Source organism: Cuculus canorus, chromosome 2 (assembly GCF_017976375.1).
Source record: "Cuculus canorus isolate bCucCan1 chromosome 2, bCucCan1.pri, whole genome shotgun sequence".
In the NCBI taxonomy this organism is placed as follows: Eukaryota; Metazoa; Chordata; class Aves; order Cuculiformes; family Cuculidae; genus Cuculus; species Cuculus canorus.
In genome coordinates this window covers 38625671-38645343 of record NC_071402.1, presented here as the reverse complement: position 1 = coordinate 38645343, position 19673 = coordinate 38625671, and the positions used below count along the sequence as shown (strand labels likewise).

Here is a 19673-nt window from a genome sequence, read left to right as displayed (position 1 = left end):
AAAGGGGAAACAAAGAGTGCAGATTTGGGTTAGATACTAGGAAGAAATTCTACACTATAAGGGTGGCAAGGCACGGAAACAGGTTGCCCAAAGATGTTTTGGGTGTCTGCTATGACCCCCCAGTTTCACTTATTTGGGTTGTTACAATGCCTCATCTCTGAAAGTGTTCAGTTCCAGGTTGGATGAGACTTTGGACAACCTGCTGTAATGGAAGATGTCTCTGCCCATGGCAGTGGGATTTGAACCAGATGATGATGAGGGAGTGGAGCAGAGCTAGCAAATATTTAAGGATGCTTTCTACAGAGCACAAGAGCGCTCAGTTACCAGATGCCAGAAATCAGGCAGGGAAGGGAGGAGAATAGCGTGGCTGAGTCGAGACCTGCTGGTCAAGCTGAAAACCAAGAGGGAACTGTACAGGCAGTGCAAGCAGGGACAGGTAACCTAGGAAGAGTATAGGCGTGCTGGCTGGTTGTGTAGGAATGGGGTCAGGAAGGCCAAGACGCAGCTGTAGCTGAACTTGGCAAGGGAAGCAAAGAATAACAAGGAGGACTTCTATAGGTTTGTCAACCAGAAAAGGAAGATTAAAGAAAGTGTACTCACATGATGATCGAAAATCGTGAACTTGTGTGAACCGATGAGGAGAAGACTGAGGTACTCAACAACTTTTTTGCCTCAGTCTTCACTGGCAGCTGCTCTTCTCACCGCTCCTGGCTCAATGGACAACAAGATGGGGACCACTGATAAGCCCTTCCCACTGTAGGGGAAGATCAGGTTCAAGACCACCTAAGGAACCTGAACATATATAAGTCTATGGGACCTGATGAGGTGCATCCCAGAGTCCTGAGGGAATTGGCTGATGTGGTTGCCAAGCCACTCTCCATGATATTTGAAAAGTCATGGCAGTCAGGAGAAGTCCCTGGTGACTGGAAGAAGGTTGACATTGTGCCCATTTTTAAAAAGGGTAGAAAGGAGGACCCTGGGAACTACCAATCTGTCAGCCTCACCTCTGTGCCTGGGAAGATCATGGAACAGATCCTCCTAGAAGCTATGCTAAAGCGCATGGAGGACAGAGAGATGATTTGAGACAGCCAGCATGGCTTCACCAGTGTACAGTACGACTGTACAAAAAACTAATTACATTTGGGTCAAATAAGTGAGGTAAAGTTTAGACCCTGAAGAAAAACTTTCTAGGATACATTTTCTTTAATTCTACCCAGTCTGGAAGATATCGTGTTTCTTCTAAATGGAACTATTTAATGTCATTGTAGGTACATTACACTATCATACCAAATTTTCAATTGGCCACTTTAAATGCGTAAGACATCTACATATGTTAAGTGAATGTGAATTGGGACCGCTAAGGTATCAGCCTCCAGGTTTGGCAACTGGAAGCTTGGCAGAGTATTCTGTGATTCTGTGGTAAAAGTATATTACATCGGTATGCTTAGGTATCTATCCACATTCTGTGTAGGTTTGGGCATCTGGCTGGCTGGCAATGTCTCAAATGTTCTTCCTAGAAATTTACAGAATTATTCTCATTTACCGTCCAGTGTCCAACAGTCGCTTAGGTTTTGTTTAATGTTAAAGATGTTTACTATTTCCTGGTGATGTTTAGTTTTAGCCTATTGGGAAGGTAATGTCCCGTCTTGAATAATAGCACTTCACCATCAGAGAATGCCAACCCCACAGATCTTGTTTGTCTTTTCAGTTTTGGATAGATTTCCTGTGTGCCACATTTCTTTTGTAATAATTGATTTTTGCCCAGATACTAGCCAGCACAAAACCTGAAAGTGATCAAATTCTGCCTTGCATCTCATCCGCTCTTGCTATAGCTGTCAGACAAAGCTATGCCCTGTCTTGATTCATAACAACTTTAATTATATTTTTCATCTGTTGACCTGAAAAAAAAACAGTTCAACTGTCTTAAGATTCTCCCTTGCAATGGGGACTCAACAAGAAGTATGAGTCATAATTGACACACTCAAAATAATCTATCATGCTGCTTTAAAACACTAATGAGAAAACCCTTGAGTCTTTTGATATTAGTAGTTGTTTCATGTTGTAATTGAATTTGAAAAGCTCTGCTAAGATTTTTATCCTCTGATAGTAACATTATTTCTAGAATAAAATTGTTTGATAAGTGATTTAGATGGCAGCATTCTGAAGAAGACCTTTGCACTTTATCTTTCTATGAACAACGTGAGCTAAGAATACACTGTAAAAGCAGTCTTCCAGTGGTTTTAAGGGAGTGTGTAATTTAGTATCATAAATTTTCCACAGCGTCTATGTTTTCTACACGTTTGATCATACTTATAATTCTCTTCTGGAATTCCTCTAATTGGTTCTCACCTTTGCTGAAGGGAAATCTCCAAAATATGTGCAATCTGACAACCAGTACCTTACTTGTGCTGTGTTCTGTGCACTCCTGATTTACCTTAAAACTCAGTTTTGCATCTCAGTATGCTGTCTGATTTTTTTCCCAGCTCTGTGGTAGTATCAAGTCATAGTCTAGGTGTGAGTCATTGTTCTGTGGAACTGCTAAGTTACTTGTTGTTCACCCTATTGTGTCTTTGAGTACTTTGTTATGCCTACTTGAATAATTTGCACTTGGCCTTACTGAATCATGTCCTATTTTTTTTCCCTTTGGCAACTCGTCAAGATTATTTTAATTCTAATCTTGCCCACCATGGGGCTCGCAACAGCTGCCAGCTTGTTTTCATCTGGAAGTGTAATAGACATAGTATCTGTTCAGATAACCAAGTGACTAATGCAATTACTGGATAGTACTGGACCCAGGTAGAATTTTATGGAGCTCCAACAGCTACCATCTTTTAATTTGGTGTAGAACATTTCTGAGTAGCTATTTCTGAGTGCAATTTTCAAGACAGTTGTTTAATCTATATAACAGTATTTTGATCTAAGCAATATTTTCATAGTTTGCTTATAAGAATGACGAGCAGAGTCAAAACACTTACTGAAATCAAAGTACACCACATCTGTTGCTCCTTCCATTGCCACAAAGCCCATTATCTCTCCTAAAAAGGAACAGACTGGATTTAACATGATTCAGTTTTGGATTTTACTTACCACCTTGTCTTCATACTAGTATGCTTATTGATCTACTAATAATTTGATTCCTTGTTTCAATAAGTTTATAGTAGATGAAGTTAGAGATATAATTCTGTGTGTCCTCTTTCCCTCCTCTTTTCCTGTCTTTGTGTAAAGAGACAGAGACAATCTCAGTCTTTCTGATCTTCAGCCTCTCCTGTTTTAATCGAATTCTCACATGTGTTCTGACAGGCTTGAGATATGGCTTTAGCCAGACTTCTATGTGCTTTGAGGTGAATTTACCAGAGCTAGTACATCTGAATTTCTTCAGATTTCTAATTTATGCAAATTATCAATAATATATTCTTCCTTATTCTCACTTGAGTCCTTGATTATTGTCAGTGGCATTACTTCAGTGACCACAGTTAATCTTTTGACTGTAGAAGAGAATAATGAGATAAGACATTGGATTTTTTAGCTGTCCCAAGGTCATGGTTCTGTACAAGGTCCAACACAAAAAAAAATGAGACGGTGCCTGTAACACTTTTTATTCAACAAATTAAGAAAATCAGCTTTGATCACCCTCAAAATAGTTCCCTTCTGAGTTGACACACAGGTGCATATGTTCAAAACATTTCCAGAGATCATTCTCTGAAACACTGTTGAGAATCCCTGTCGTTTTCGCTTTCACATCTTCTACTGATAAAAATAGGTCCTTTGAGCATGGACTTGGCCTTTGGGAAGAGGTTGAAATTGCAGGGAGACAGGCCTGGTGAATAGGGTGGGAGGTCAAGCAGAGCGATGTTGTTATTAACTAAAAACTGGTCTAGTGGTGTGCACTAGACCACAAACAAAACATTGTGGTCTAGTGCACACCACCTTTTTCTAACTGAGGGTAAGCAAATGTCTGTACTTGAACATGTGTCCACTTGTACTGAGTGAAACGATTGAGCTGAGCCTTGTCTCATTGTGGCAGGTTAGAACATGATCTATAACCATCCCTTTGTCTCTCCCCTCTCACTCTTTTTTCCCAAGCTATAAGGTTAATCTCGGGAGGTTTTTATGTTGGACCTCATATTGGTTCCCTTAAAGGCAATGCCATTTAACATAGCCAAACCTTATAATTAGCAGCTGAGCCCCATGCCTTCAGTCGGCTGGAGGAGATGTTTGCGTAGCTGCAGGAGGCTGCTGAGCTGATGGGTGGCCTGCCCATGCTGGAAAATACTCACTGCTGCCACGTGCAACTACAGCCTATATGACTGAGGACTGTGATAGCTTTTTGCTTGATCTTGCTCTTTATTAGTATGATACCACAGTATATATTATATCATGATTTATTCTTTTAGTTGTATCTTTTGTCTTGACCTTTCTGAGTTTGTCCCTATACACTTATGCTTTTGTTTTATATTTGTCTCTAGTAATTTGTGTGCAAGTCATCCAAATACCATTATTGAGCCAAATCCATCACTTTCTATGCTTCTGCTTGGAAAACTTCGTACTAGTTCAGTGTGTGTTCTTCCAGTCAGTGTGACTGCTTTCTTGAACTTCTTTTTCAGATAGAACTGTTTGCTCCTAGAAGCTCCCTTCCATCTGGGATCACTGCAGTCTGGTTCCTGGGTGTTTTCTGTCCTTGTTCCACTCTTCTACTCCTAGAATCATTATCTCCAGTAGTGTACAATTTTTGTACTGCAGATTGTCTTCCCATTCAGTGTTATTTCTTAAAAATGTTACCAGTTTTATTCATTATATTGCAGAAAGGAAATATAATCCCTCTCACAGGACTTTCTGCATGAAAATGTGTAAGATCAAGAAGATTTTATCATTTTTATATATGTAACAAAAGAACAAATTTCTTCCAAGTACTCTTCACTTGGGGATGGTTTTCTCAGACCAGTTTTTGGGACCAACTAGTTGATATTCTGAATTATGAATACAGTTCAGTCCTCTCCCATCAGACAGACCTTGGTCACAGAGGAAAGCTGCTTCTGTGCACAGGTTTTCAGTTCAACATATCTACTAAATTTACCATGGATTAACTAATTTTAAAAAAAACCTGAAAAATATAAAGGGCTTATAGGTGTTGTTGGGACTTGGAAGACTGATGTCAGTTTTTGAGGTAGGTGGTGAATGAGTCCCAGAGTCAACTAAATAGTGTCAGCTACTTAGAAATGTAAGAATGTAATGCATCCTTCCTTTAATTTTCAGTGGGCTTCTTTCTGACCCCTCAAGTTGTTTCAGTTCTTGAGTATTAATGATTTTTTACTGGCAAAGATTGGCTGACTAGTGTGACTTTCATACTTCAGAATCAATTCCATAAACTATTTTGACCTGTTGTTATAGCAAATTTACTCATAAATAAACAATAAAAGCTTTCCTGGCCCAACTCTGATCATAGACCATATTTCTTATAATTAACAAAGTTGCAAGGAAATATTGGATTATGAACTGCTGAGGGTAATTCTGGAAATCTATCATAATTGCTGAGCATCACTCATATCCTCAATATTTTTGTGGAAATATTTTATATTATGTCTTCCCTTTCATCTGGAATATAACTGAATAATTTCGTATGAATTCCAAAAGCAGAATGCAACCAAATTTTGAGTAATTCATATTCAAAGTCATTGAATTTGACAAACAGTGGGCTGAAATAACAATACTTACATTAAGCCTACAGCTAACGTTTTAATCTCTCACCCATTTTGTAAGTTAGACTTTCCTACTTCTGATTTTCCAGCTCTTTGATTTGCAGCCGAATTTAGCAAATATAAATGGTAATAAATTGACATGCTTAATGCAGCAAATGAGTCCTTATTATTTCCTAGCAATGTTGCCTAAGACTTCCTGGGACAGATCAGTTGTAGCTAAAATCTTGTTTTTCATTGCTTTCAATGAACATTTTTTCCTTGAATGTGCCTAATCAGCTTTTGACCCATGCATAGGTCTCACCTCTCCAGCACGTTCTGGGTACTGAGTTCCGTGGTTTCATTTCTGAATTGTGTGGAAAATGTCCTTCCTTCAGTTTCTGATGAAAGGCAACTCCTTAGTCTGTGATCTGACAATTTGGTTTAATTTTCCATTGTTCTTACATAATGAAGCATAGTATTACTTGTTTTGTATTCGTCTTTTCCAAGCCATTCATGATTTTTTTGAAAAAAATTGTCATCAATTGTCTCCTTTCCAAGCATGAATTTGTTTAATCTCTCCTTATTCTAAAGCCACCCATATCTTTGATTATCGTAAGCACCTTTCTCTGTACTCATTCTGTTTCAATTAATTCCTTTCTGAGATGAGGAGAAAAAACTGTGTGTAGCACTGAGGATGCAGGACACAGGAAATTGGTAAGGTGGCATAGTGATGTATTCTACTTTCTTTTCTGTTGCTTTCCTACTATTTGATTCTCCCCTCTGACTGCAGCTGACCACTGAGCTAATGCTTATAGTGAACTATTCAGAAGTTTTCCAAGACTTAATAGCAAATTTAGAGCCTATTACTGTATATGTGCAGTTGCAGTTGGTTTTCCTTATGTGCATTATTTTGCATTTATTGACATCAAATTTCAGCTCTAATTTTATCACCCTGTCACTCAATGTCATGAGATGCATCTACAACATTTCGCAGATGACTTTCATTTTGTGTTGTCACCAGTCTTGACTGAGTTCCTTACCCTGTTTCCGTGTCATTCATGAATACTTGAAATATGTAGGATTGAGCATGATTCTGTGTAGAGAATACTACAGATAACTTCCCTCACTGTGAGCTCTAATCTAGTCACACTGCATTCATGTCTCCTTATACTTTGGCCTTTTACTAAGCTATGAGATTAAGAGATGAATCCTTTTTATACTGTTGACTGCATATATTTCATGTGGAGCTGTGGTTAGGGATCTGGTCAACAAATGTTTGGAGGTGCAAGTGCTCTGTATCAATTGGATTGATAAACAATTTAACACGGCACATGGGTTTCCCCCTCTACCATCCATTCTTCACAGAATCACAGAATCACAAGGTTGGAAAGGACCCATTGGATCATTGAGTCCAACCATTCCTAACACTCCCTAAACCATGTCCCTCAGCACTTCATCCACCCGTTCCTTAAACACCTCCAGGGAAGGCGACTCGACCACCTCCCTGGGCAGCCTGTTCCAGTACCAAATGACTCTTACTGTGAAGAATTTTTTTCTGATATCCAACCTGAACCTCCCCTGGCGGAGCTTCAGGCCATTCCCTCTTGTCCTGTCCTCTGTCACTTGGGAGTCATGTCACCATTCTCTCATGTTTGTCCCTATGTCCTCATATTGAATAATTACAGTTTGTGCCAATTTTCTTATTATAGGAGTAAGACCGCTTCTTCTTTATTTTCTTCTTGATGAAAACTGGCTTTTGTAAAAGTTAATATTTCAAAAAGCTGTTAGAGTGGTCTATAAAATAGCTCTAACTAGTTTCCTTTAAATGAGCTAGCTGTAATTCTGCTCAAAATGTACAGGAATTGTAACAGCAGAGGAAAAAGTGCCATTAAGTTTAACCTCCAAGATATTTATTTAGCTAGTCTGTGAAGCGCTACATGGTTTAGTAGGCTTAAATTATTTGTATATGAAAGGAAAAAAGCAAGGGGAGTTGAAAGAACAGCCAGTCCAAAGGAAGCAAAACAACCCTAGAAGAGTTCAAAGTGTTCTCCAGGTGTCCAAAGCTGCAAGTTTTGGTGGTGCCTTCACCCACCCCTTATATATTAGAGTTTCTTTCAGGGACTGAGCTCATACTCCTGAGGTCCTGCTGTCCACCATGGACAGAAGAGAGATTTCTTGGCAGAGCTCTGTCACAACTCTGGATGCAAGCTGAAGGAAGAGAAGTGTGTTAACATTTTCTTTGACTGACTTCCTCTCCTTCAGGCTGTGTAATTCAGAGTCTCTCTTCATGTCAGGACAAGATGTGAATAAGCATTATCTACCAGGTCCTAGATTTCTTTAAATCTGAGCTTGTTTTCTGGAAAGAAACTATATACCATAGTCAAAAGCTCAGTCTAAGTGAGCCAGAGTCAAGGACTCCAGATATATGCCTTCAGTTAATACTTGTCTCTCCTCAAGATACGTTCTCAGGGCAGCAGATTCTGCTTTGGCTCCTTTTACAAATAATTTACCAGATGCAGACTCTCTTGCCTCAAGATAGGCATTAAGGCCAAATCTGCCTCCTGTTTTATGAAACACCGACAGTATTTTTGCTGCATGTGGTACTCGCAGCACATGAGGGCACATCAGCCGTGTAGGGATGCTTTTGCTGGTTTTGTACTGATAGTGGGAAACAAAGTCCTTTCTAAAACAGATTCAGTTGCTTGTGTATTTGCACACTGCCTGACTACAGGCTGCGCTTAGGCTCTTTGGAAAAGAAATCTTGATTTTGGGTGCAACATGGGTTTCAGGCTGCAGGCTTAGACCTAGATGAAGGTAAGGGGAGCAGTGAGTTGTACTGTCTAGTGAAAGCTGTTGATAAGAAGTGGGAATGAACAGGACATAAAGCCACAACGTGCATATGGGGATCATATACTGCAAGAAAATAAACTGTGCCTGGGAGAAGTGGTATATGAGATGACACTGGGTCAGATGTGACTGGAGAAGCAGCTTCTGAAATTCATTAAGCACTGATAGAAAGCAAAGCTTCATTGCAATTCTTGATAGCTTTTCTGCCCAGTGGGAATCCAGCACAAAAGCCTTTTAGCACACAGTTTAACTGGGAATACCTGAGTAAACTGATAACATTTCTGCTTTTATTATAGTCTTGTTTCTCAAATATCACAGCAGGCCACTCCACAAAGGATTATAAGGATGCATGTGTGTGTTTGTGTGTTTATGTACCCCCATCTGCACATTCAGGTAGAAACTTGAAGAAATTAAACAGTATTATCCACAGTAAGAAGAACTACAGTGGGAAGGATATCCTTAGAAAAAAAAAACAGCTATCACAAAATGGTTTTTAAAATTATCTTCATTGGTATGTTGCAGTTTTTTCTGTTGCACAATTTTAGGGGTTACAGATGAGTGAAGACGTTGCTATATTACCTGTCAAACACACAAATCCAGCCCAGTTTCTGATTTTAGTGTTTAGTTTCTCCCAAGAGGAAAACCAGCTCAACTGTGGCTCAAAACCAAGTCATTTGTTCTGTGGTTTGAATGCAGCAGATTCACACAGAAGTAAAAATGCATATGTGTGAAATATACCACTAGATGAAAATTGTTTAGGAAAACCAAAGTGATGATCAAGAAGGAGTTTCTTATCTTCACCTCTTCTGTCTCTGATATACTGTTGTTCATTGCTGTAATATTTCAATGAACATACAGAAAGGCAAAACAATATCAAAGTGTCTGGTGGACATAGAAGTGTTTTTTTTTCATTTTTCATTTTCAAGAATTCAAAAGCTGTGGTATGTTTGTCTGTTCTTCCTTTTCCTACCTTCTTAAAGGTGGAGGTAAACTTTCATTGCCAAGAATAGACAGACATCATCTGTGGTCCTCTAAGGCAGATAAGATTTGAAGAGGTTTTGGTATATGTTTACACATCCAAGAAAATATATTGAAATTATTATCTGTCTGTGGTTTTTCTTGTCCATATTGGACAACATAATAATAGAAAAAGAAAACTGAACCAATGTCCAAAAATAACTTGAAATTGAGATCCAGAAACACTGTATGCTGTTTTTCCAGCTCCCCCTGCAGACTAGTTTATGGGAAAAGTTTTTAGACAATCTATGCTCATCCATGCTGCTTTATATGAATTTTTACACCAGCTCTTGGTTATTACTCAGGCCTTTTTTTTCCCTGTGATTTCATTAGTACTGGATCTAAGCTGGTCTATGTCTTTCAGGCTTTGGAGCTTACTTCTGAGGTGCATTTCTATGTCTGCTGCCCCTGAAAATCCTCTCTGAAGGTTCCGCTAGGGGTGCTAATACGAGCAACCTGGTATGGGTAGAGTATAAATCATACTTTGCAGTTCATTAGGTCATGTGATATTTCCTAACATGAATTAATATGGCAGCTTATGTTTTATCTCTGAGATGTTTTTTGTTATTCTGTTTTTCCCTGAGGTATGCTCTGGCATAATTGTTGTTAGGGAAATCTTTGCATTTTCTTTCATACAATTTTCAAGCCATGCTTATGGATTAACAGGAGCTAGAATAATAATGTTTCAGTCTTAGCTATTATTACCTAGATATTTAAGAAATATCCATAAAGGATGCTAGCAAATAGTGGCGATCAAACTGTAGTAATTCTATTCTTACACTCACTGTCATCCCACTGAAATCTTGAATTAGTTATTTTCCACGCCACAGGTTTTCTGTCTTAAAATGAGTACTACCTCATGGTGATATAATAGCATTCATGCATGTGTTATTTACATGGTGCATGAAGAGAAAGAAGCAATTCAGTAGAAAATAAGTAATTCTTACTAATTACAATGTATTCTTGGAATTAAAATGCATTGTCTGTGTCTATTGCCACAAGTAAGTGGAAATAATACTCATGTGCCTTCTCATCGAATAAGAAGAGAAAAAATATCTTATGGCATTATATCAACAAAGGATATCTTTCATAATTGCAGTATAAGCAGTGGAAGAATTTTAAAAGGACTATTAGCATTAAAAATGGACAAGATTTGCAATATGCTGCTGTTCTGTAAGGAATTTACTTTAGTACCTCCTACATGCATAATTGGTTTCCATGGGATTAAGAAACCTTACCAAGTACCTTGTCAGATGCCAAAAAAGATTTACGTTGGCTCTAGTCACTGGCAGATGTTCCTTTTATTCTTTCTTGAGATTTTGTTACCAGCTTCCAAAGTGGTATATACAATTTTGTGCAGGTGATGTCATTACGCAATGGATACCTTGAGAAGCACTTTGTGTTACAAGACACAATCAAACTTGAAATTCTCTCCTTTATCAAAAGATGTGAAACATCATGTCATCTGCAAGTAGCTCTGAAATGATGCCTAACACTGCAAATAAAAGTACTTCTTTGGAAAATTTAAAAATAAATGACACAAAGTCAGGTTAACAGACATGAAGCAAGATGTATGTCTGCTTATTGTAAAATAAGGTGTAAGGGATTTTCTCTCCCTGTTATTCAGCTTACCACCTAATTAGTCATTAACCTAAATATGAGAACTTTGACCCCATTCTTAGGAGAGCTTTTATTTTCTTTACACACTGGAGGAGAACTAGATCTAGATAAAGTCTTGCTTGTTTATCCAGCTCTTTTCTGATGATTTTGCTAGAGTTTCTTCAGATGTAGATTTCCTTTCTCTCCCTCTTCCATCTTACCACACTCATCCTCTTCCTTTCCCATTGCTTTATTCTTTAACTTTAATAGTTTGAGGTTAGCTCTATTTCACACTACTGACTTGCACAGTATTCATTTATACAATTAACAAGCAATTAATATATTGTAAAGTAAAGCACTGTATTCTTGCCAGTCATGTTTAAATACAATGTTGAGTGATTTTGCATGTTAAGAATTTCATTTTATCCAAAATATAAAACTTAGGTGTTTATCACATGATAGACAACCAAATAGATGGGATTAACGCTTGGGGATTATTTCTTTCTCTTGTGTGGGTGAAGGATAAAGGTTCCCAGATCCCTTCTGTGAACATGACTCATCTGGAGCACAAGTACCCCAGCCTAGTCTGTGAGGAATGCTCCGATAATGTTATCACTGGGCTATCAGAGTATTTAGATGAAATTCTGTAACCTACAGAATTATACATCAGTCCGGGTAAACAGTTTCTTCCAGATCCTTCAATGTTCTGCTTTTGGGATATATAGTATTCTTTCCTAAATGTCCTACAACAGAAACAAAGCAGGGATAACAAGAGAAAAAAAGAGAACCCACAGTGTTCTCACTTGTTTTGTTCAACTGTAACGGACCTGGGACACACCTTGACAGTGTAACACAGCATTCCTCCCTCTTAACTGGTATTGTCATTTTGGGCAAGTGGGTGATGGGTGTAGTTTTATGTTTATGCTGTTGAAGAAATAAATTCCCAGACCAAGTGCAGGTAGCAGTGGTTCTGATCTGGGCCTGGGAAACTGAAATTGTCAAATATAACTTTTCATTTAATGACAAAAGGACACTGTGGAGACCAGGATTTCAGAAGAACAAATGCGAGGTAGGTCTTCAAAAAGTACAGTGGCTATCAGGTATAGATGTTTCCAGCATGCTGCTCTCCTCTCCCAGTGCTGGGCAGATGGCACTGAAGAGGAATTCTGCAGTAGTAGCTGTATTTATTTTAAGGATTCGATATCTCTGCTCACTTGTTTCTTCCTGGTCATTATAAAGCAAAAGTACTGGCGAGCTCATCTCACCCACTTCTACAGTCCTTAACACCTTTTAAGGCCTATCAGAGCTGTAACTTCTGGGAGCTCTTCACTACACATGTAAAGATAACAGCATGACCAGATTGGCTCTGTGTTGTGATACTGAAATTGATAGGCAATGTCTCTAAAGCTTGAATTTTATTCAAGTCTAATCCAGTAGATTTTAGAAAGATGTAGGAAAGAAAAAAGAAATAATGTTTAAACAACATAATGTACTTGAGAAACTGCTGTTAACATGTCTTGCTATGTTTCCTGGACATTTTTCCAGTTGTTTGTCTTTGTTTATGTTTTTAGATTTCTAAGCACTTCAAGGTTGGAAATTCTACTGCTGCCACTGTAAAATGTTGTGCATTTCGTCATCTAGTTCCAGAAAACAAGAATATTCCTTTGAGGCTGTCTCTTCTGTAATTCAAAAATTTTCATTCATTTTTGAAATTGTGTATAATTACAAGATTTTACAATATATTTCTAATATAATCAGGCAGTTATAGTGTATAATTATATACAGTCACATAATTGGATAACTATATAGAATAGTATATAATTTTGCAGTTATAATGAATGGATGAATACAACTATCTACTACTGTTACTCTTGATTCTGTTTTCTTCTCTCCAAATTGCATTTTTAGCCATCTGTTGTCATTGTCTTGGAATACGTGGAATCATAATTTTTGTGTACAATAGTCATATTTCTATTTTGCTGATTCACATATACACACAGATCCTGGGACAGTATAGTATCTCTTTTATATATCTCTCATTCTGATTTACTATAATGCTTTACTACTCTTTATGGGAAGAAAAGAGCTTTACAGTCCTCTTTGCAGAGTGTTAAAATGTTAGTGACAAGTAGGTTACTAAGAAGATAAACTACTCATGTTCTGCTCTTTCCTCAGAACTGGTTAGCTTTCCTGAAAATATTGGTCAAGAGAAAGTAATAGTATGTTCTGTAATTTAATGCGTTTTTACCTTCTGACTACAGTAAATTCACTCTTGCAACACACTTTCCATTTTATAAGTTGAATTTAAAGGCATCTTGCCAAGCTTTGTATCCTGCACTCTTTTTATACATAAACATTCAATTTTAAAAAATTCTTCCACTTTCATACTCCTATAATCATTGTCGGAAATTGAGCAATAGTGAAAATATGTTGCAGAAAACAGGAGTTGTGCTTGCCAACTTACACATCTCAAGTACCGCACAGATAGATGGGAAATACTCTTCTTCAGCTACCATCAGCAAAAAAAGAAGTAAAGAAAAAGTCATACTCAGTGAGACGGCATTCTGGGTGAACTGGGTGTGTACAAGGAAGGATGTGAAGCATAGTTCTCTTATCTTTTTGACTGGAGGAGTCTTCCAAATCTGGTTTGCCTATAATGTTGTGTGCATCCTCTGAGAGCCAAGCCTATGAACATTGATTTAGTTTATTTGGATGGTTCTATGTTGTTGTGTAATGAGATCTGTACAGAACTCTGAGTAGTAGCTTAACTGTGATAAGTATCTTATTTTACACCTGATCTTAAAGATTAATGTGATAGCCTAGAATACTGCATCATGTAATCTTAAATACCTGGTGTACACTCACATATCTCCTTTGAACCAGTGGAACTGTATCGTGTGAAGTAGATAGATAGGAAAGTAATCATGTACTGTGGAGTGGATTTAAAAGCCACAGCTGATAGTGACAAAGCCAAGCAGAAAGATTTAAATCAAAATTATCTAAATAATCTATTTTAATTTAAAAAATTCAATCTGCACATTAATATTCTTTATTTAAATAATCACTTCTTATTTTATTTTGCATTTGTCCTAATTTTCCTAAAGAAAAGTTAATCCAAATTAACTGACAACTATTAAAATACAATAATTTGCAAGTAAATATAAATTTAACACTGAGCATGGTTCATCTTTCTAATAGGATATATTCTAGCAATATTCATCTATTAAACAATTATATAGCATAGCATATATTTGCTCAGATTATTAGTTTTTTTAATTTCTTACACGTTTTCAGAATTTCTTACAGTTTAATGATGGACAATTATATAATCTAATTTCAATTCTGTTAAACAAGGCATTTATATTTCATGCAGATGTCCATAGCTTAAGTCTAGAGATTTTAGATAGTCTAAAGCATTTAGGTCCTCTAGAGACTATACTGCCTGCACAGGAGAAAAATAACAGAGACTACTACTTCATTTCTACCTAGGGCTATCAGCAGAAAATAAATTATGTATCAAAAGCCTTGATAATAGCATCGTATAAATGTACCCATGTTTCACTAATAAGAAATCCCTTTGTGCACTCCAACTGAAATCTATGCTGACTTAACTTAGGTGACAATTGTTTCCCACATCCTGAGCCTGCTCATTGCTATCATTTGGAGACTATAAGGAACATCTATTAGAGAATAATTGAAGAAATAATTTTTTGGCATGAAAATAGTCATGGTTTTGAAAATATTGGATGGCCACATCCACAGACTTATGGCTTAGTGTCCAAATGGAAACCAGTAACAAGTGGTATCCCTCAGGAGTGTGTACTGGGATCAATATTATTTCAAATCTTCATTAATGGCATAGCAGGATTGATTGCTGATGACACCAAGCTGAGCAGTGCAGTTGGAGTGGAAGACGCCGCACAGAGAGATCCTGGCAGGCTCAAGGAGTGGACCTGTGCGAACCTCTTGAAGTTCCAAGTGCAAGGTCCTGCACCTGGATCAGGGAAGTTCTTAAACTCAGTACAGACTGGAGGATGAATGGATTGAGAGCAGACCTGTGGGGAAGAACTAGGGGATCCTGGTGGATGAAAAACTGTGCATGAGCTGGCAATGTATGTTTGCAGCCCAGAAATCCAACTGTATCCTGAGCTGCATCACAAGCAGCATGGCCAGCAGGTGAAGAGAAGTGATTCTCCCCCTCTGTTTAAGAGAGTCCAAAGGAGGGCCCTGAGAATCATTGGATGACTGAGAGAATTGGTTTTATTTAGTGGAGAGAGGCTTTTTACCATGGTCTGTAGTGACTGGACAAGAGGCAATGGTTTTAAACTGAAAGAAGGTAGATTTAGATTGGACAAAAGGAAGACATTTTCTACAATGAGGATGGTGAGATGCTGGAACAGGTTGCCTGGAGCAGTTGTGGGTGCCCTATCCCTGGGAGTTTCGAAGTTAAGTTGGTCAGGGTTTTGAGCAATCTGATCTAGTCAAAGATACTCCTACGCATGGCAGGTGGCTTGGACTTGAGCATCTTTAGAGATTCCTTCCAACCCAAACCATTCTGTGATTCCATGAAATATCTGAGTAATTTCTGTATTGCTTATTGTCTCCAAAGTGAGATGTATACCTTAACTACTGTGTAGCTGGATGAAAGCAGAGAACAATAGTGTCTTCCCACAGTTTCCCTCTTGATTTTTCTCTGGAATAATACTGATAAGTGTCCTCAGAGACAGTTTACTAGACTGGGCTCTGCAATCAAGACAGGCAGTCCCCTGTACAGTGCATCGATCCCAGAAGGCTTCTGTGGCTTGAAATTCAACATTGTCAAGACAAACTCATGTTGACATCTAAATTGCTCTCTGGATCAAGCTAGAGGTTCTCTTTTATACTTTCAGCTGCTACTGACCTTTGATGCTTTAGGTATCCCATTCCAACTGCTTCATTTTGAATGATTGCTGAAACTTAAGATGAGCAAATTAAGTATCTTCAAGCTCATTTGCATCACATTTTCTTTAGTCATCAGGGAACACACATTTAAATGTTATCGCTTGGTGCCAGGCCAGTAGCCTGCACTTCCACTGTGAAGAAACTGGGCACTATACAACAGTCAGCTCACTGCAAGCTGGCAGTTAATGTGATGCCTAGATGGGTTCACATGAGCACAATGTCATTAATTAAACAGTAGTTGGGTTAATTAAGATAGCAAAAATAATTTGTTGGAATAAATATTTTATTAGCACGTCCATCAATAAAGCAAAAGAAGAGGTTTTCATGAATTGATTTATAAAAATATTCACACTGTAGTCGCTGTAACTGTTTAAAGATCTGGAAACAGCTCACTTCTATAAAAGCATATATTCCCACTTTATTGCTTCAGGTTAATTGCACTGTAGATATCAGTTACAAAACTATGATTACTAGTACATTAGCTACAAGCCAAACATTGCTGTCCACCTCTGAGCAGCAATACCTGACAACAGATGCTAAAGGGTTCTTTTTCCTTTTTGTGGCTTTATTCTTTCAGAAATGTGCTTTCTGTCTCTAAATGACAGAAAGATATTATTGGAATATGGTGGGCTATAATAACACCCAGCATGATTAGAGACATGATCTTTCTTTTTCTCCCAAAAAGACAATAAAATTAAGAGAGAATTAATATATTTTTTAATTTCTCGTGGTATTAATAACTAAACAGATGGGAGAAGGTGGTATCTTTTATACAAGTATATGCCATAATCACAATTGGTGGCAGCAATTTTTATCTGACTGAGAAATGTTTATCTATTAATGCTGAGATACGTAAAGAAATACCGAGAAGTAGAGAGACTGCTGAAAGAAAGTCAAGATTAGGTAAAGTGTGTTTCAAACACAGAAAACAGAAGGAAAATATTTACTTTAAGGAGAAGATCTACTAATGCAGCATTATATAAGCTGTTAGGATTATTAAAACAGTCAGGCTTACTATGTACCCATACTGTTTTGGAGGGAAAACCTCTTAGAGTGCTTTTCCCTGTTGCTTTCTTCTTTGTGTCAGATGGTTTATTACACATTAGAGTGTAATAAACTCTTTATATGCTTTATCCACCTGTCCAACATCTTTGACATATGTGCAAAATTTGCTGGAAACCGTCATGGGTATATGTTTTATACATTCGTGTATAAAAAAGGAATTGCATTTATAAAAGTAAAGTTAGTTTATATGGAATACTACTAAGAGGAAAAAAGAAAGATATAAACAATTGGAAAGTGGTAAATAATTTTAATTTTATCTTCCTTCACAAACATTTAACCCACAAGTTCTGATACAGTTCATTTTTATCATGTTCGTTATTTCATCAGCAATTGTATTCTTCAAAATATTTCACTCATGTTCAGGGAAAAGAAACAAACCCAAGTCAAATTGCTCCACATGAATGCTGAACAAGAAATATTGTAAAAAATCAGGTGACATTCCTTCATGCAAAGCCATCTGTTTTCTGATATTTGTGTGGCACTAATGCAATAATTATTTAATCTATTTGTATCTATATTTAATCTATACACATCTGTCAGATGGCACAAGCATTCTACCTCAAGTATGACTGTTTTTTTGATGCCTTGGACCTTTTTAAATTATCTTGCTTCAGTTGTGATGCCTGAAAGTTGCTCTAAAGTATAAAGTTTAGGGGAAAAAATATGCTTAATCTCTCAAAGAGTCTGTAAACCAGTGCTGCTCCTGGAGGTGCAGGGCAGCAAAACCACAAGGTCCCATTATTATTAATAGGGAGTGTCTGGACTTCTCTTATCCACCTGCACAGTCTTCAGCAGGTAAATGTGGGCTCGCACTGAGCCAGCCAGCCTCACTGTGGCTCTGGGTCTCATCCAGCTGCATGCACCATGACACTGAGTACAGCAGGGCTTGCTAACTCAAGCATGGCTTGGTCCTCACTGTCTCCAGTGGTCGCCTCCTCCGGATCTGGTTTGCATTTAACTGGCTCAGAGCACCAGTAAAACAAAGTGGTGTTCACCTGATAGAGGCTGTGGCAATACCACACCAGTAAATTTGACCCAAACGAAAAGCCAAAGAAGCGTCTGATACTGTAGTCTGCTCAGAGTGAGGGGAAGGCTGGATTAAACTCAGTTTCCCAAAACACCGGGGAAGTGAATGCCCTGGAGAGGAAGATCCAGCAGGACTTTGCTGCAATGCTGTGACAGCTCTCATTCACAAGTAACCCAGTTTTAGTGTAGTGTAGCTTAATTCTTCATGGGGAGGATTAATCCCTTGGAGGAGGATTAAGCTACAGTGAACTAATGCCACTTTATTTCTGAATGGGAGAGGCCACACAGGGATTTAATGTACTTTATCTTATGTGCATTGATTTCACAGCTTTAGTTAATTCATCTTAACTTCTCTGAATTCCCTTGTGTGGACAAGCTTTTTGTCTGCAGAGAGGCTCTTGGAGCTGCTTGTAAAGCTCCTTGTGCAGCCTAACCAGAAAACAGGTTGGAATGACTTCTGTGCCTCTGAAGGAGCTTATACCCGTCTAGATACTATTAAATTACCTCTTTCTCAGATGGTTGATCCGTGACACCCTTAGAAGAACTATTTTAATTAGATTTTTTGAATGCACCAGAGAAAAAGGAGTTTTCTTTAAACTAATCTCTGGGTTATTTTAGAGATCTCTTATGAACAGTCTTTTCAAGGCTTTCAGATAGCATGAATTGTGTACAGCTGCACAAATAATATTTTCTCAAGCGTGGACATGTCCAGGCAGTGCAGTTTAATGTTTCCCTGCCCAGTGGAATTTTCTTCTTTGGTGGAGGTCATAAGGAAACATTTTGTCTATATGGGAAGTAATTGAGAGCAGTTTCAATTCCCTGATCCTGAAGATCTTAATCTCTTCCTCTTGGTGGCACAAGTGACACAGATCTGGTTGAGGAGGATGTTTTTGTGGAAGCTACTGTTAAAATAATAGCACCGTTTTCCTGGTGTTGTACTTTGGGGAGATGAGTCTGCTCATTTTTTTGCATAGTTAATGTGATTTACTGGTAGGCCCTTCTGACAAGGTGTTTCCTGATGGTGACAGATCATAACCCAGCTTTATTGTTTAGCTACGTTGTGACATTTTACATATCAAATTAAACTTGCTGAGCATTTCTTCACTGGGACACTTTATGCAACTCAAAAAGACATCTTGAGTGAATTACATACAAACTTTGCTATGATTTAATTCTGTAGCTGCCAAGAAATATTTTAACATTTTAATACTTAATTAGATGGTAAGGGGGCCAACATTCACATAGACAAAGTCATGTGAGAGCAGAGGTACCGAACAAACAAAGGAATGTAATAGATGAACATCAAGGTCCTACTATCTCGCAATAGTAATGTTCATCAAGACTGATCTCAGTGGGGCTGCTGAAAGATTTTAAAATATAATGTGACATGAGCAAAAGCTCATGTTTGTGACCATTTGCACTGAAATTTACATATAAATACTGGAAATGGAAGCAAATATTTTCTAAATATAGCTGTGATGCCTGTATTTATGCAGCATTGTA

The 19673-nt window shown here is 37.9% G+C and overlaps 1 protein-coding gene across 3 annotated transcripts in view; it reads left to right on the top strand.

Annotated features, from left to right (window-relative positions):
- The window catches only part of NKAIN3 (sodium/potassium transporting ATPase interacting 3), a 376724-nt gene that overhangs the window by 332206 nt on the left and 24845 nt on the right, over positions 1-19673 (top strand). The gene's annotated exons all lie outside the window — the stretch shown is intronic.